The sequence below is a fragment of the Ursus americanus genome, chromosome 3, assembly GCF_024610735.1.
Source record: "Ursus americanus isolate L20-20 chromosome 3, mUrsAme1.1.p, whole genome shotgun sequence".
NCBI lineage: Eukaryota > Metazoa > Chordata > Mammalia > Carnivora > Ursidae > Ursus > Ursus americanus.
The window spans coordinates 16,204,020-16,216,175 of NC_142129.1; the positions used below are offsets into that span (position 1 = coordinate 16,204,020).

Sequence of the window (12,156 nt, forward strand, 5' to 3'; positions counted from 1 at the left end):
TAAACCCTAGGGTGTCAAAGGCATGTCACTAAATAGGTCACTCAAGGCACCAAGGAAGCCAAAAAAGGAAAGAGCCCCCTAAAGGAAAGTGGGAACCTTCAGACATCTGTCACTCTTGGTGACAAGCGCAAGAAAAGGACTTCGCACATTGTGACGCGCAGGTGGGACGGGACTGACAGCTGAAGGAACTGGAGCTGGGTGCAGGGCAGGGTGGTGGCGCGTGGGGAGGAAGTAAAGGCTGCTTTTGAAGCCTGGGCTTTTTCATCCCGAATATCATTAAAAACAAAAATGTCTGGGGCCAAAATTGTATCCTAAAATGCTATCAGCTGTCCATTTAAGCGATCCTCTTTGCTCAGCCGGCGCGTGCACCCACTTAAAGCACAGGTCAGACATAAAGTTTGGCAAAGAAAGGTTGTGTGCGTCCCTGCTCCCCACAAAACAATGTTTCATCTCCGGGCCCCTTGGTTCAAACCCGTGTGCTCGCTCCTGCGGGGAGAGCGCGGCCCTGGAGACTCCTGCCTTTAACGAGCTTCCCAATCAGCTCGCGAGGGAAAGGCGCGCTCCCTCCCTCGCCCAGCCTGCGTCCTCGCCCTGCCCGCTCCGCTCATCCCTCCCCTTCTCCATTTGCCTTCCGTTCCCTCCCCGGCAGGGCGCAGCGCAGGCCGACGCCGGATCGGGTTCCGCGCCTGCCCGTCCCAAATCCCGCCGAGGGGGCCGCCGCGCGCAGGACGAGCCGGAGCGGGAGCCCCGGGGAGTCACCGTCCGGGAGGGAGGGCGCAGAGCCGCGCGCGGCCAGCGGCCACCCGGCACCGGACCGAGCGCAGAGCCTCGCCCCGCTCAACAAAGGCAGCACGAGCGCGTGCGGCGTTCTCAACTCCAAGTAAGTGGGAAGCCGCGCGATTCTCCGCCGCAGCCCCGGCCGCCTTCCCTCCACCCTCGCCCGCTGGTCCGGGTGCCAGCCGAGGACCGCGCCAGGAGTGCGCGAGAGGCTGCCCGGTAGTCTTTGCGAGGGTGCTGCCTCCCAAACGGAGCTGCTCCGGAGGCCCACGGAAGCATCGCTGGGTGAGGGGTGGGGGGCGGGGGGAGCGGGGTCGGGGAGTCAGGGTGCGGATCGGTGAGCGGGAGGAAAGCAGCTTGGGTCGTGCCATGCGTGCCTCTGCCCCGCGTGCCTGCTGCCAGCCCGAGACCGCGCCGGGGCTTCGCGCTTTGTGAAACCTGCCTGGGGAGGTGTGTCTATGGCCGGGAGAGAAGTGAGAGGAAGGGAGGCGCCTGAGCCAGCGGGGCTCGGTTTCCCGGCCTTTCTCCGCGTCTCCACCGGCACCTGGGCTTGCCAGCCGCGGCTTCTCCGCTGGCTTTTGTGGGTGCGGTGCGGGGGGCCGGGGGACATCGAGAATCCCTCACAGGGCAGCGACACGCCTTGTCCTGCCCGCCGGCCCGGGACTGGCTCTAGAAACGGTCGCATCCGAAGTTTAAAAGGCACACCTTAAACCCATCTCTCCTTTGAAGGCTCTCATCACCGCCCGGTGCACAGGCGCTTGAACTTGCGGCTCACGTACATAAGGGGGGGGGGGGATATTTATTACTAATTGGCCGGAGACTTAGCTTCCGAGTTGATGTTTCTAATAAATCAACGTTTTTAAAGCAAGGAATATATTCACCTCCTTCCCTACTTGCAGTACAAAACCTAAAACTTCCTCTCGTGAACACACACAGACACGCCTCTTTCTCCTTAACACAAGCACACAGAACACACATCTCTAGTTTATACACACTTTGCTAGTAACTCTTTTTATCTATGTCAACAGCTGCTTCGTAAGTTTGGGGATACGTTGGAAAAAATAGGAGTGGCATGGGGGGTGCGGAGAGGAGGCGGATGAGGGAGAATGAACAATGGGCGGGACATCAAAGTTTCCCTCTGAGCACCTTTCTTGTTGGTAAGCATGTTGCTTTAGCAGCTGGGGAAGGGCGGTGTGTGCCTGCGTGTGCCTGCGAGTGTTGGAGCAGCCGGCCTGGGAGGAGATTGAGGCGCTACCAAGAAGAGCTTTTGGACTACTGACCTAAGGAAGCAGTTTCACGATCCCAGGCAAATGTGAAGTTGATGAAACAGTTGAGCCCATTTAGCGCCTTGATCACTGGGGGCTAATTGATGCGTGGAGACATTTCAAGGTATTGATAGCGAGACAAAAGAAGTGTCTCCCAGCACAAAATTAGGCATGCATTTTCCGTCTTCATTATGTGCCTTTTTAAGTAAATGATGCACTTTAAAGACCAAATCATTAAAAACCACTCACAGTCCGGTTAACTTAAAAGGACATTGGAGCGGGTATTAGCTTTTTTCCCCTCGTGGGCTATGGGTTCCTTTAGAGTGGCGATACTTGGACTTTCTCATTGAAACTAGAGAATGAGATTTTTTTTCTTATTGTATTTAAAAACAACAGCAACGCCCTACTTCCATTATTCAGTGCCTTAAGAAACTTTTGTGCTGTGAGTTCTCTAATCGTGCTTTACATCTTCAGAAGGTGATCTCCCCCCCCCCTTCCCAGGCCCCCTTGAGGACAGTTTTCTTCTCATGAGTGAGATCTGTGAGGAGGGCCCACCGAAGCCAACCAAGACCATAGTAGGTGCTCTCTTTCAGCTGGTCACGTGTGGAGACAACTGCATTGTTTCTTCTCTCTCTCTCTCTTTTTTTTTTAAAGATTTATTTATTTGAGAGAGAGAGAGCACGCACGCAAGGGACAGAGGGAGAGAGAGCCTTAAGCAGACTCCGCACTGACCTCACAGTCCCACGCAAGGCTCATTCCCATGATCCTGAGATCAGGACCCAAGCCGGAAACCAAGTGGGGTCGCTTCACTGCACCGCGCAGGCGCCCCGCGTTCTATTTTCAAAGCCCGAGCTGCGCTAATGCCCAATTCACACCCTGTTACTATATAACTTGTGTTACCTGATGTTTAAATGAGGTATTACAGAGAACGAAGATAATTTAACAGTATAGAGAGTATAATTTCTATTCTATAATGATACCTAGTTCTGTGGTTTCCTAGACCTCTTTCCAAGATATTTGGAGCAATAATAAATTTGCAAATTTATTGAGAGCTTCAATGGACCTTAACTGATCCTTACAAACAGCGATAGGTAGCAGGACACACTTTTTTTATGGGCTTTTTTTTTTTTTTTACTCTAGTAAAGCCAGCGGCCTTGTTTGAATTTTCATGAAACTTGATCATTGGAAATAACCTGAGAGAAATAAGGTCCCCAAATAGTTTAATCGTTTTTATTAATAAAATCAATCTCAGAAATGAAATATTTCAGGTTTAAATGTGTTTTTCCCCTTTGAAGATACTCTCGCTTTCTTGTTTAAATGACCTCATGTGGATTCTGATTCTCTTTCTCACATGTGGGTTGTTGTGTGGGTTTTTTTGTTTGTTTTTTTTGGGGGGGTTTTTTTGGAATTTTCTCAGGAGACTAAGTTGGCTTATTCAAAATGGTGTGTGTGGTTAGCTAATGGCGGCTCAAAGGCCAGGAGTCAGAATTCAGAATATACATTCAAGTTCTCCACTCCTGCTTTTAATATGGTGGTGTTGGGATACGGGGAGTAGTCCTTGACTCCTCTCCTGAAGGTAATGTCCAAATTGAGAGCACCCAGGGGGCTCAGAGAGCAAGCAGGGTCTATACCTGCGTGCCCGGGAGTCTAGCTTCAGGTGTGGCTTACTCTGGAGCCCTGGGGGGAGATTGCGCTCTCCCAGCTGTGCCCTTCCATTGCTTGGATGCTGCCTGGGGCTCCTTTAAAAGGTGAAGGCTGCTGTTCTAATGAATAATCAGAAGAACTTGGGTCTCCTCTTGGCACAAGGCCATGCCATTGCTCTGCGGTAAAATAATATTCAGATATGGATCTTCTCTTTATGAGCTGGGCCGGCTTTTTGAGATCCTGAGCCAACTGGCCTGAGTGGGGTTTGGGCCCCAGCCTGACTTTGGAAAGTTGTTCTTCATTCCTGATGTTTATGGCCAATTCAAGTTTCCATCCAACGAGCCATTTTTCCACACACTTCATGCCAGTCTTATATGTGGCAGAGTTCTCAGTGTCATACGATCTTTCTAGGTTGTCAAATATAACAAACCTTTTGTTCTGCCCTGTTTTAGTATTTTGTAAAAAAAAAAAAATTGTGGTTTAGAAGAGTAGCTATACTGTGACATTATCAGAGGGCGTTATATTTATGGTAACATTGCGGGTCTGCTTATGAAGATCACACACTCCCCACAAATCCCTATTTCTTAAGCGTAGGCAAAGACTATAGTGAATAGCTGATGCTTGAGATAGTTTGAGAAATAAAATTTAATCTCTTCTACTGGGATTTGGTTTTTAGCCATTTCTTCACAGTGGATTTAGGTAAAGTGACATTTCAAAAAAAAAAAAAAGTTGTCATAATGTATTTCCTAAAAGCAGAATTCTTAGATTCCTAAACATCCTACTTAGTTAAAAAAAAAATCAAATTTTGTATATGAATCTTGGAAAGAAGTGACTCATAGTAACTGACACTGTGCTCTTAATTCTAAGAACAGTGCTTAGTACAAACCAAAATGTCACTTAAAAGGCAAATAGCATGCTGTATTCCTAACCTTTTGTTTCCACTTCTTCCAACTTTAACACTTGCCTGTCCCCCTCGGCTGCCCCTCATTGCTCCCTTCTGTTCATCCAGTGCCATCATTTCCCATTTAACAAGTCCCAGGGTGTCTCGCCCCGTTCCTTCGCCATGTCTGCGGTGGCGTAAACGCCCTCGTGTACTTATGTGTCGGGAAAGGTTGCCCATATCCTGGGATGCATGGACGCCTGGGCCTTTCTAGCTGAAATTTTCACATTTTTCTGACCTGGTTCTCTCAAATCTGTTTTCTGGTCCAGTGTGCTCTCTGGGGACCCCCCTGGATTGTTTCCCTTTGGACTAAGACCCTGGCTAGGATCAGTTTATGCTTTCGTCACCATCGGAGGTGTTGGCCTCATTCTCCTCTCAGTTTCTCAACTTCAGGGGAGCCACGGTTCCTCACCTCCATCTTCCCAGGTCCTGCTTCAGCAATGCAAGGCTTCTTGCTCCTATGGTGAGTCAATTTAACAGTAAGTCAAGTTTTTAGTATGTATGTGCTAGAAGCCTAATGCTGTGTTAGACAACGTAATTCACTCAAGAAATACAACAGTTTCTTCTCTCTAAGGCTTACAGGTTTACAGTTCCATTTGTATATGGAAATGGTGCTAATTTGTGAAATCCGTTCTTACAAATTCATTTAAAAGAGATGTCAGACAATGAAAATCTATTTATACACCCCCCACCCCGGGTCTCTGGAAAAAACACTTTAAAAGTCACAGGTCCTTTCATCAAACAAATGGCTTTTGACATTTCTTCCTTTTCCTTAGGAGACAGCCGCATTGCTTTCTTGTGATTATCTGGTTATCTTTTACTGCAACCTCCCTGGCATATTAATTTTTTCCAACTTCCTTGGCCACTCCTCTCAGCATTTTTTTTTTGCTGCTTTTCCCCTCAACTGCCCAATGTGGACATATGGACATTCATTTCCAAATATTCAGCTCTCAACCCCCACCCCTCCCTCTCTCTCCAAATGCTTCAGTATTGGTCATGACTCTTTTGAGTTTCTACTCCAATTTTCACGAGAAAACTCTCAAATCTCTCCATTCTCTATTGAGTTTTGGTGTCACATTTAATTTTTTTAAAAAATATGAATACTAAAGGGGATGTTTGAGCACAGTCCTAGCTGGGGAAGGAGATTGCATCAAAGGACTTCTTATTCTATTCTTAATCCCAACAGACTTCACATATTGACTGTCCCACTACATGTCAGGTAGTGTGATAGGGGATACAAAAACAAATAGGTCTTCAAATAGCTTATGGGCTACTCAGTGTATGTGTGAATACCATTAAAATAACTCCAACACAAGTTACAGTAAGATATGTACATACAAAGTTTTTGTCCTAAGCAGTTCCAGCAACAAAGTGATTTAAAAAAAATTTTTTATTAGAGAAAGGAAAGTTTAATTCAAAAGCAAAACAGAGAAGGTGATAATATTTATTTCAAAAATCATCACTGTCTTTTGGATACCATTCTACTTGAATGCCATTTTTTCTGCAAGAGAAATTGAACTCTCAGTTCCTTTGTGTTTTCACTTCACATTGGCCATGTAACAGAGCAGACAGGAAATGACTGAAAGTGACATCTTAGAATAAATATAATATTAAAGATTTGACACATCAGGAAAATTTATACCGGACATGCGGTGACTGTCTTTCAGTGGAAATCTCTGCGTGGAGGTGAAGAGCGCAAATCCTCCACAGTCAGCTGTGGAATTTGGATGGACCCGGGAGTGAGTCGAGGTTGAAGGCGCCCAAGGAGGGTTTCCCGGGCAAATCTGTCCTCTAGGTGGAGCTCTGGTCCTGCCCTGCTCTTTTCTCCTCCACCTCTCCATCAACTCTTGCAAGTGACTTTAACTCCTGCTTTTCCCAGCAGGGTTGACACGGGAAGAGCGCATCTTTCCCCTCCTAGTTACTCACCATTGCCACGAGCTCCACCCCCCCCCCCCCCACATACCGCGCACCCTTAACGCCAGGGACTCTCTCTCATTCGTCTCGAGAACCCTAGAATATGTAGCAACAGACCATTGAAAATGACCAATAATGTCTGGCAAATGAGTGAAACAATAAATGCCTCTGAACATCATTCTGTCTGCCTCTCATGCTCCAAAGACCTTGATGATCTGTCCCCTATACGTAGTCCCCTCTGAACATCACCTGGTGCCAATTTCCTGTTTACATCTGAGCACCCCCGTTCTCAGCGGACCTCTACAAGAGGCCTCTCCATCTCTCATTTCTTCACCTCCTTCATTCCAAAGGTCGTCCAAGCCGGCCCCCAGTCACACTCCCCCTCGTCCACTTGATGCCCAAACCTTGCAGGGTCTCTGACTCGTGGCTACCTCTGCAATGGAGCGAAATCGGACTTACCTCTACTTTAACAGACCATAGAATTCAAAGCTACAAGACTGATCACTTAAAGCCTTATTTTCATCATAACTCCAATGTGGCTATAAACCATTTGCTTTTCAGAACTTTTTACATTTATTTTTTTAAAAATATTTTTGTAACAATTCCACTTAGGCTGAGCAGTTTTTGTTTTTTTTTTTTTTTAACTGATACCGTTAAGCTTAGGTTAGGGTGACCCCAGTAAGTGCCATGAAAGTATTAAAACAAAGGTTTTGGGGCACCTGGTTGGCTCAGTGAAGTGTCTGCCTTCAGCTCAGGTCATGATCCCCACGATGTGCTCCCCGCTTAGCGGGAAGCCTGCTTCTGCCTCTCCCTCTGCCTGCTGCTCCCCCTTCTTGCTCTCTCTTTCTCTATCAAATAAATCTTGAAAAAGAAGATAAAGTTCTAAAATTCCTAGTTTGGGTATTTCCTTCTCCTCTATAACATAATGCCTTTTCTTCCATTGGCTAATTTTATGTCCCATTTGCCTCTTATACCAAACCTAAATGCCAATGTGTATATATATATATATATATATATATATAGTAAGAGGCCAATAACCCAGGAGAGTGGCTCCCTGTGTTCAGTGTTTATCGGAACAACTAGAGTCATGTCTTAGCTTCCAGAAGCCTGGGGACCATCCATACAGATTCTGACTTGAGAGGCGGAATCAAGGAACCTGGAAGCCACCTGGATGCAGGTGATGCAATAGACATATTAGCCCCGACGCTCCAATATTTGAGCTCCCAGGTCAAGGAAATCAAGGGAGAAACCGCAGCTGTACTCACTAGCTCTGTGACCAGCAGCAGATGTCATGGTTTTTCTTCCATTGCCTTCTCTCTCATTTTAATAAGAGCATGAATAACTTTCCTGGTAGGATTGACATGAGTATTAATCTAGAAAATGAGCATGAAGACTGAACCCAGAGTCTGATCGCTAAGGATGATGATGGTGCTAATTATGAGGACGCTATGACACTGTGCCCAATGACACTGTGCCCAATGACACTGTGCCCCGCCACTGCTTTTACTTCTCAGGCCCCGCCGGGTTCTCACACATGCAGACAGAAACCTGGGCGAGACCCTTCTGCTGCTCTCCACTCACGCTCTCGAATTCCCTTCCTCTGAAAAGAAACATACAACAGGTGGTCATGGTTAAGGCTTGGGGGTCTCCAAATCCAGCTGCTGCCGCCCTGGACCCTCCTTGTAGCGTGTAGGAGAGCGTTGTGCATTCAGGGCACCCCCGGTCCGGTGCGGCCATCCCATTGCTGACACTGGGGATGCCCATAACCACGCTCTCCCTGACTCCTGCTGCCCCCAAGGACGTGTCAGCTCACAGCAGGGAGTCGGGGGAGGCTGCGGAAGCCCGCGTGGTTTCTTTGCAGTTCTGCCTCTTGATTGGTGTGGGGTGCTGCGTGGGTCACTGACTCTCCTGCAACCTCAGGATTTTTTTTGCGGCCAGATGACCGTGAGGATGGTGATGGTATTATTTGCTTTGCCTTCGGGGATAAAGGCACATTGTGACAATCCGACGTTTGTAAAAGGTAAACTCTTACCCTGAGTGTGAGCGGTTAGTAATAACATCAGTGGAGCCAGTTCTTTCTCATTCCCCGATTCTGCTGCTTCCCTTGTCATTTTCTTTTTTTTTTAAATTTTTTTTTTAAAGATTTCATTTATTTATTCGACAGAGACAGAGACAGCCAGCGAGAGAGGGAACACAAGCAGGGGGAGTGGGAGAGGAAGGAGCAGGCTCATAGCGGAGGAGCCTGATGTGGGGCTCAAACCCAGAACGCCGGGATCACGCCCTGAGCTGAAGGCTGACGCCCAACCGCTGTGCCACCCAGGTGCCCCTGCCCTTGTCATTTTCTGAGGCCGCCTAGAGATTGCTTAAGGTGCCCGAAGGTAAGTTTGACTGGATGAAGCGAGTAGGAGGAGAGGAGTGTGAAGGATGTGAAGAAATGAAAATCTGAGTCAGAGTGGGGGGAAAAAAAAGTGAGAAGACAATCCTAAAAAAAAAAGGCTAAACTAAAATGGTTTTTGCATTCTTTTACTGAATATTATATTACAGTTCTTCCTAAGGGTTGTCAAGGAGACCTACCGAGTTTTTCAATCGGTTATGCTCGCTAAATTTAGGTCTTTGCAACTGAATAGCGACACTGTGTTTACACTGTAGCAGGTGCTTCTCACACTTTCCTGGGCATTTCAATCCCCTGGAGCTCATGCAAAAATGCAGATGGGGGTTTAGGCGGCATCCAACAGGCGGCTCTTGGAGCCTGTGCTTCTCCCGCAGTGATAGCAGGGCTGCTGGCCTGGGGACCTGACTTTGAGTAGCCGGCCACCAGGGTTGAGTTCAACGAACTTGAGAGAATGGGAGAGGGATCAGAATTCTCCAGTCATGGGGCGCCTGGGTGGCTCAGCCGTTAAGCATCTGCCTTTGGCTCAGGTCATGATCCCAGAGTCCTGAGATCAAGCCCCGCATCGGGCTCCCTGCTCAGTGGGGGGGCCTGCTTTTCCCTCTCCCTCTCCACTTGCTTGTGTTCCCTCTCTTGCTATCTCTCTCTGTCAAATAAGTAAATAAGATCTTAAAAAAAAAAAAAAAGCAGCTCTGCAGTCATGACCTTCATAGCGTAATACAAACATGGAGGGTCACGGGCAGTAACCCTTCTTGCTGCATGTGAAAGCTGCTCGTGCCCACGCTTCATGGCCGAATATTTAGAGTGTTTGGTTGTTTATAAAAAGAACTTTGCAATCGCACTCGGAATACCTGCTGCCTCCTTCCCCGTGCTCTCCCTGGGGAGGGGAGTGATCCACATACTGCATCTAATTTGCCTTAAAAGCCAGTGAGACGTGTTTAGGAAACATCATTCTTAATAAGAAAAGGATATAGTATCATTTGTTTTCTTTGTGCTAGAATATTCTCTTCTTTAGGTGTTGAGTACGATTCTCTTCGATTGCTGCTTCCATTCTATAATGGAAGTCAAGCAGGTGTCCTCCGTCTTTGTGACTTCTGAGAAGACACTGGGCCACCCAGAGAAGGAGCCAGAGATTTTTGCCTCAGAGCCAGGGTTAAGCAATAAGGAACATATCTTGGTAACATTCTTGGGTAACAGAAAATCTTCACTCGAGCTAAGACAAATGGAGACCACACAAATTTTAAAACAATGTTTTCCTACTGGCCTTCCTTATTTGCTAATAATCCAGGCTTTTCTAAACCTAGCCCTGGGATTCTTGCGCATGAGAGCCAAGGGTCATCCCTGAGGTTTCGACAGATAGTGGTCTTCATTCTGGAGCAGAAGAACACCGGAGGGGTTCTAGTGGGCATATGCCGGCTGGTCCTATGGGGCGTCCATGTTAAGGCCAAAGTGGGATCTCTGGCTTAAAAGAAATACCCTGCAGCTTTGGAGAATCGTGGGCAAGTGTCAACGTTGTTGTTCTACAAAAAAAAAAAAAAAAGTTGCCTTCTCTGTGCAACGTATTTCTGTACGTAGGTCCAAGGGGTATAACCGAGGAAGACCGAACTGCCCTAGGAGAGCAGGTAGTTTATTATTTTAACAGGTTTAGATACTTAAATTTTGAAATAAGAGCATTTCTTCCTATCCTCTTTTTAAATTTATAACATACATTTAACTGTTATATTCAGCGTCTTTGGCCATATTCAGAATGTCAAATACAGCTCCATGGGGTCACACTTGTGGAAAGGCGGCTTCACTTCAATCATATGAAGCATAATGATAAGTTTTTTCATTATTATATTTGCTATTAGAAAAACAGAAATATGTACCTGAAAAAAACATTACTTTTTTTCTCATTCTAAGAAAGATCTATGTTCGCGGTATAAGATGCTCAAATTTTTTTAAAACTCTAAAGAAGAAAAACTTGCTAAGAGTCTGGCTCAAAATAGATACCACTGTTAACACTGATAGACACCTACAGTTTTGCTGCTGGAACTTCAAAAAATAGTTGAATGAATAATTGCATGTCTTTTAAAAATCAGTGTTATAATTAACTCATGCTATATTTTTAACAACTTTACGCACGTTGTTTTTACTAAATAGACCAATTAAGATGGAAATTCAATTTATTTAGCTTGACATGGGGACATCTGAATCATAAAAAAAGCCTAGTAAATTATTATTACAGACTCCCTTAATAAAGTTGGAAGTAGGAAAATGAAAACAAGCAGACATAATCCCTTGAAGCAAACAAAAAAAAAAATCTTTGTCCCAGCAAAGGATGTACTATTTAGACGAGAACACATAATCTTGTGGAACTTAGCGTGTGCTAATTGAAGGTCAAGCTGAGTAAACAGTATCTTCCATTCTTATCCTTGAGGACCCTTCCAGATACATATCGGGGCATAAAAGTCTCCCCAGGGAAGCCACAGCTGTCTGATCCCTATAGCAGCTCCCAGGAGGCTAGGGGCCCTCTGGGCTGTTCTGGGGCTGAGGGGCTGGGCCCAAAGCACGGCAGGAGGGTAACCTGCAGGGGCAGCAAAGCTTTTGAAGCCTGCGGCTCTTGGATGCGTTGGCACCCAATGGGGAGTCGTTCATTTGCTCTGTTGTTATTTGGAATGACTAATGTACAAATTGGCTCTAGTTTAAAGTGAGTCAGATCAAATTTGCGTTTGACAACCGCATTCCTGATTGGAGAGGACAGGCAGTAGTTAAATGCTTTGATTGTCTATGCCAGTATTGGGATTCCCACCAACTTGGACCTGAAATGGTTTTTAGCCTTTCTTAAACAGCGGTTTTAGTCTGACAGAGATCACAGAGTTTGCCCTCTGATATTGCTATCTGGGGATTCGGAGATGTAACTTTAAGGCTGTCATAAATGAATTTGGTTTGGAGAAATAGATCAGAAGCAATTCAGCAGGAGCAGGTGGGTAGAGGTGTATTTCCAACCAATTTCTCTCAAAATAGACCCGCATTCCCAGAAAGCAGCCTAACCCTGGGTTTCTAATGTCTCGTCCAGGGATGCTCTCTTGCAAGAGGTAAAAATGAGAGCGGTGAACTTCAAAGGCAGCAGAACCAACAGAAGAAATGGAAGTGGTCTTGGTCTGAGACCTTAGGGAAAACATCCCCAAACCTGATAGTTGGAAGCCCTGTACTTGGGGAGAGGAACTTCAGGCCTCCCAGAAAAT

The 12,156-nt window shown here is 46.4% G+C and overlaps 1 protein-coding gene across 3 annotated transcripts in view; it reads left to right on the forward strand.

The window, feature by feature from the left end:
- The first annotated feature begins 624 nt into the window (after nucleotides 1-624).
- The window catches only part of PTN (pleiotrophin), a 99,788-nt gene continuing 88,256 nt past the window's right edge, over nucleotides 625-12,156 (forward strand). The window contains exon 1 of one of the 3 annotated variants that reach the window (XM_045792575.2): nucleotides 625-880. The gene's annotated coding sequence lies outside the window, so the exon portion shown is untranslated. Of the gene's footprint in view, nucleotides 881-8,759; nucleotides 8,919-12,156 lie in introns of those variants that run through there. The other 2 variants (XM_045792573.2, XM_045792574.2) reach the window with 2 other exon arrangements.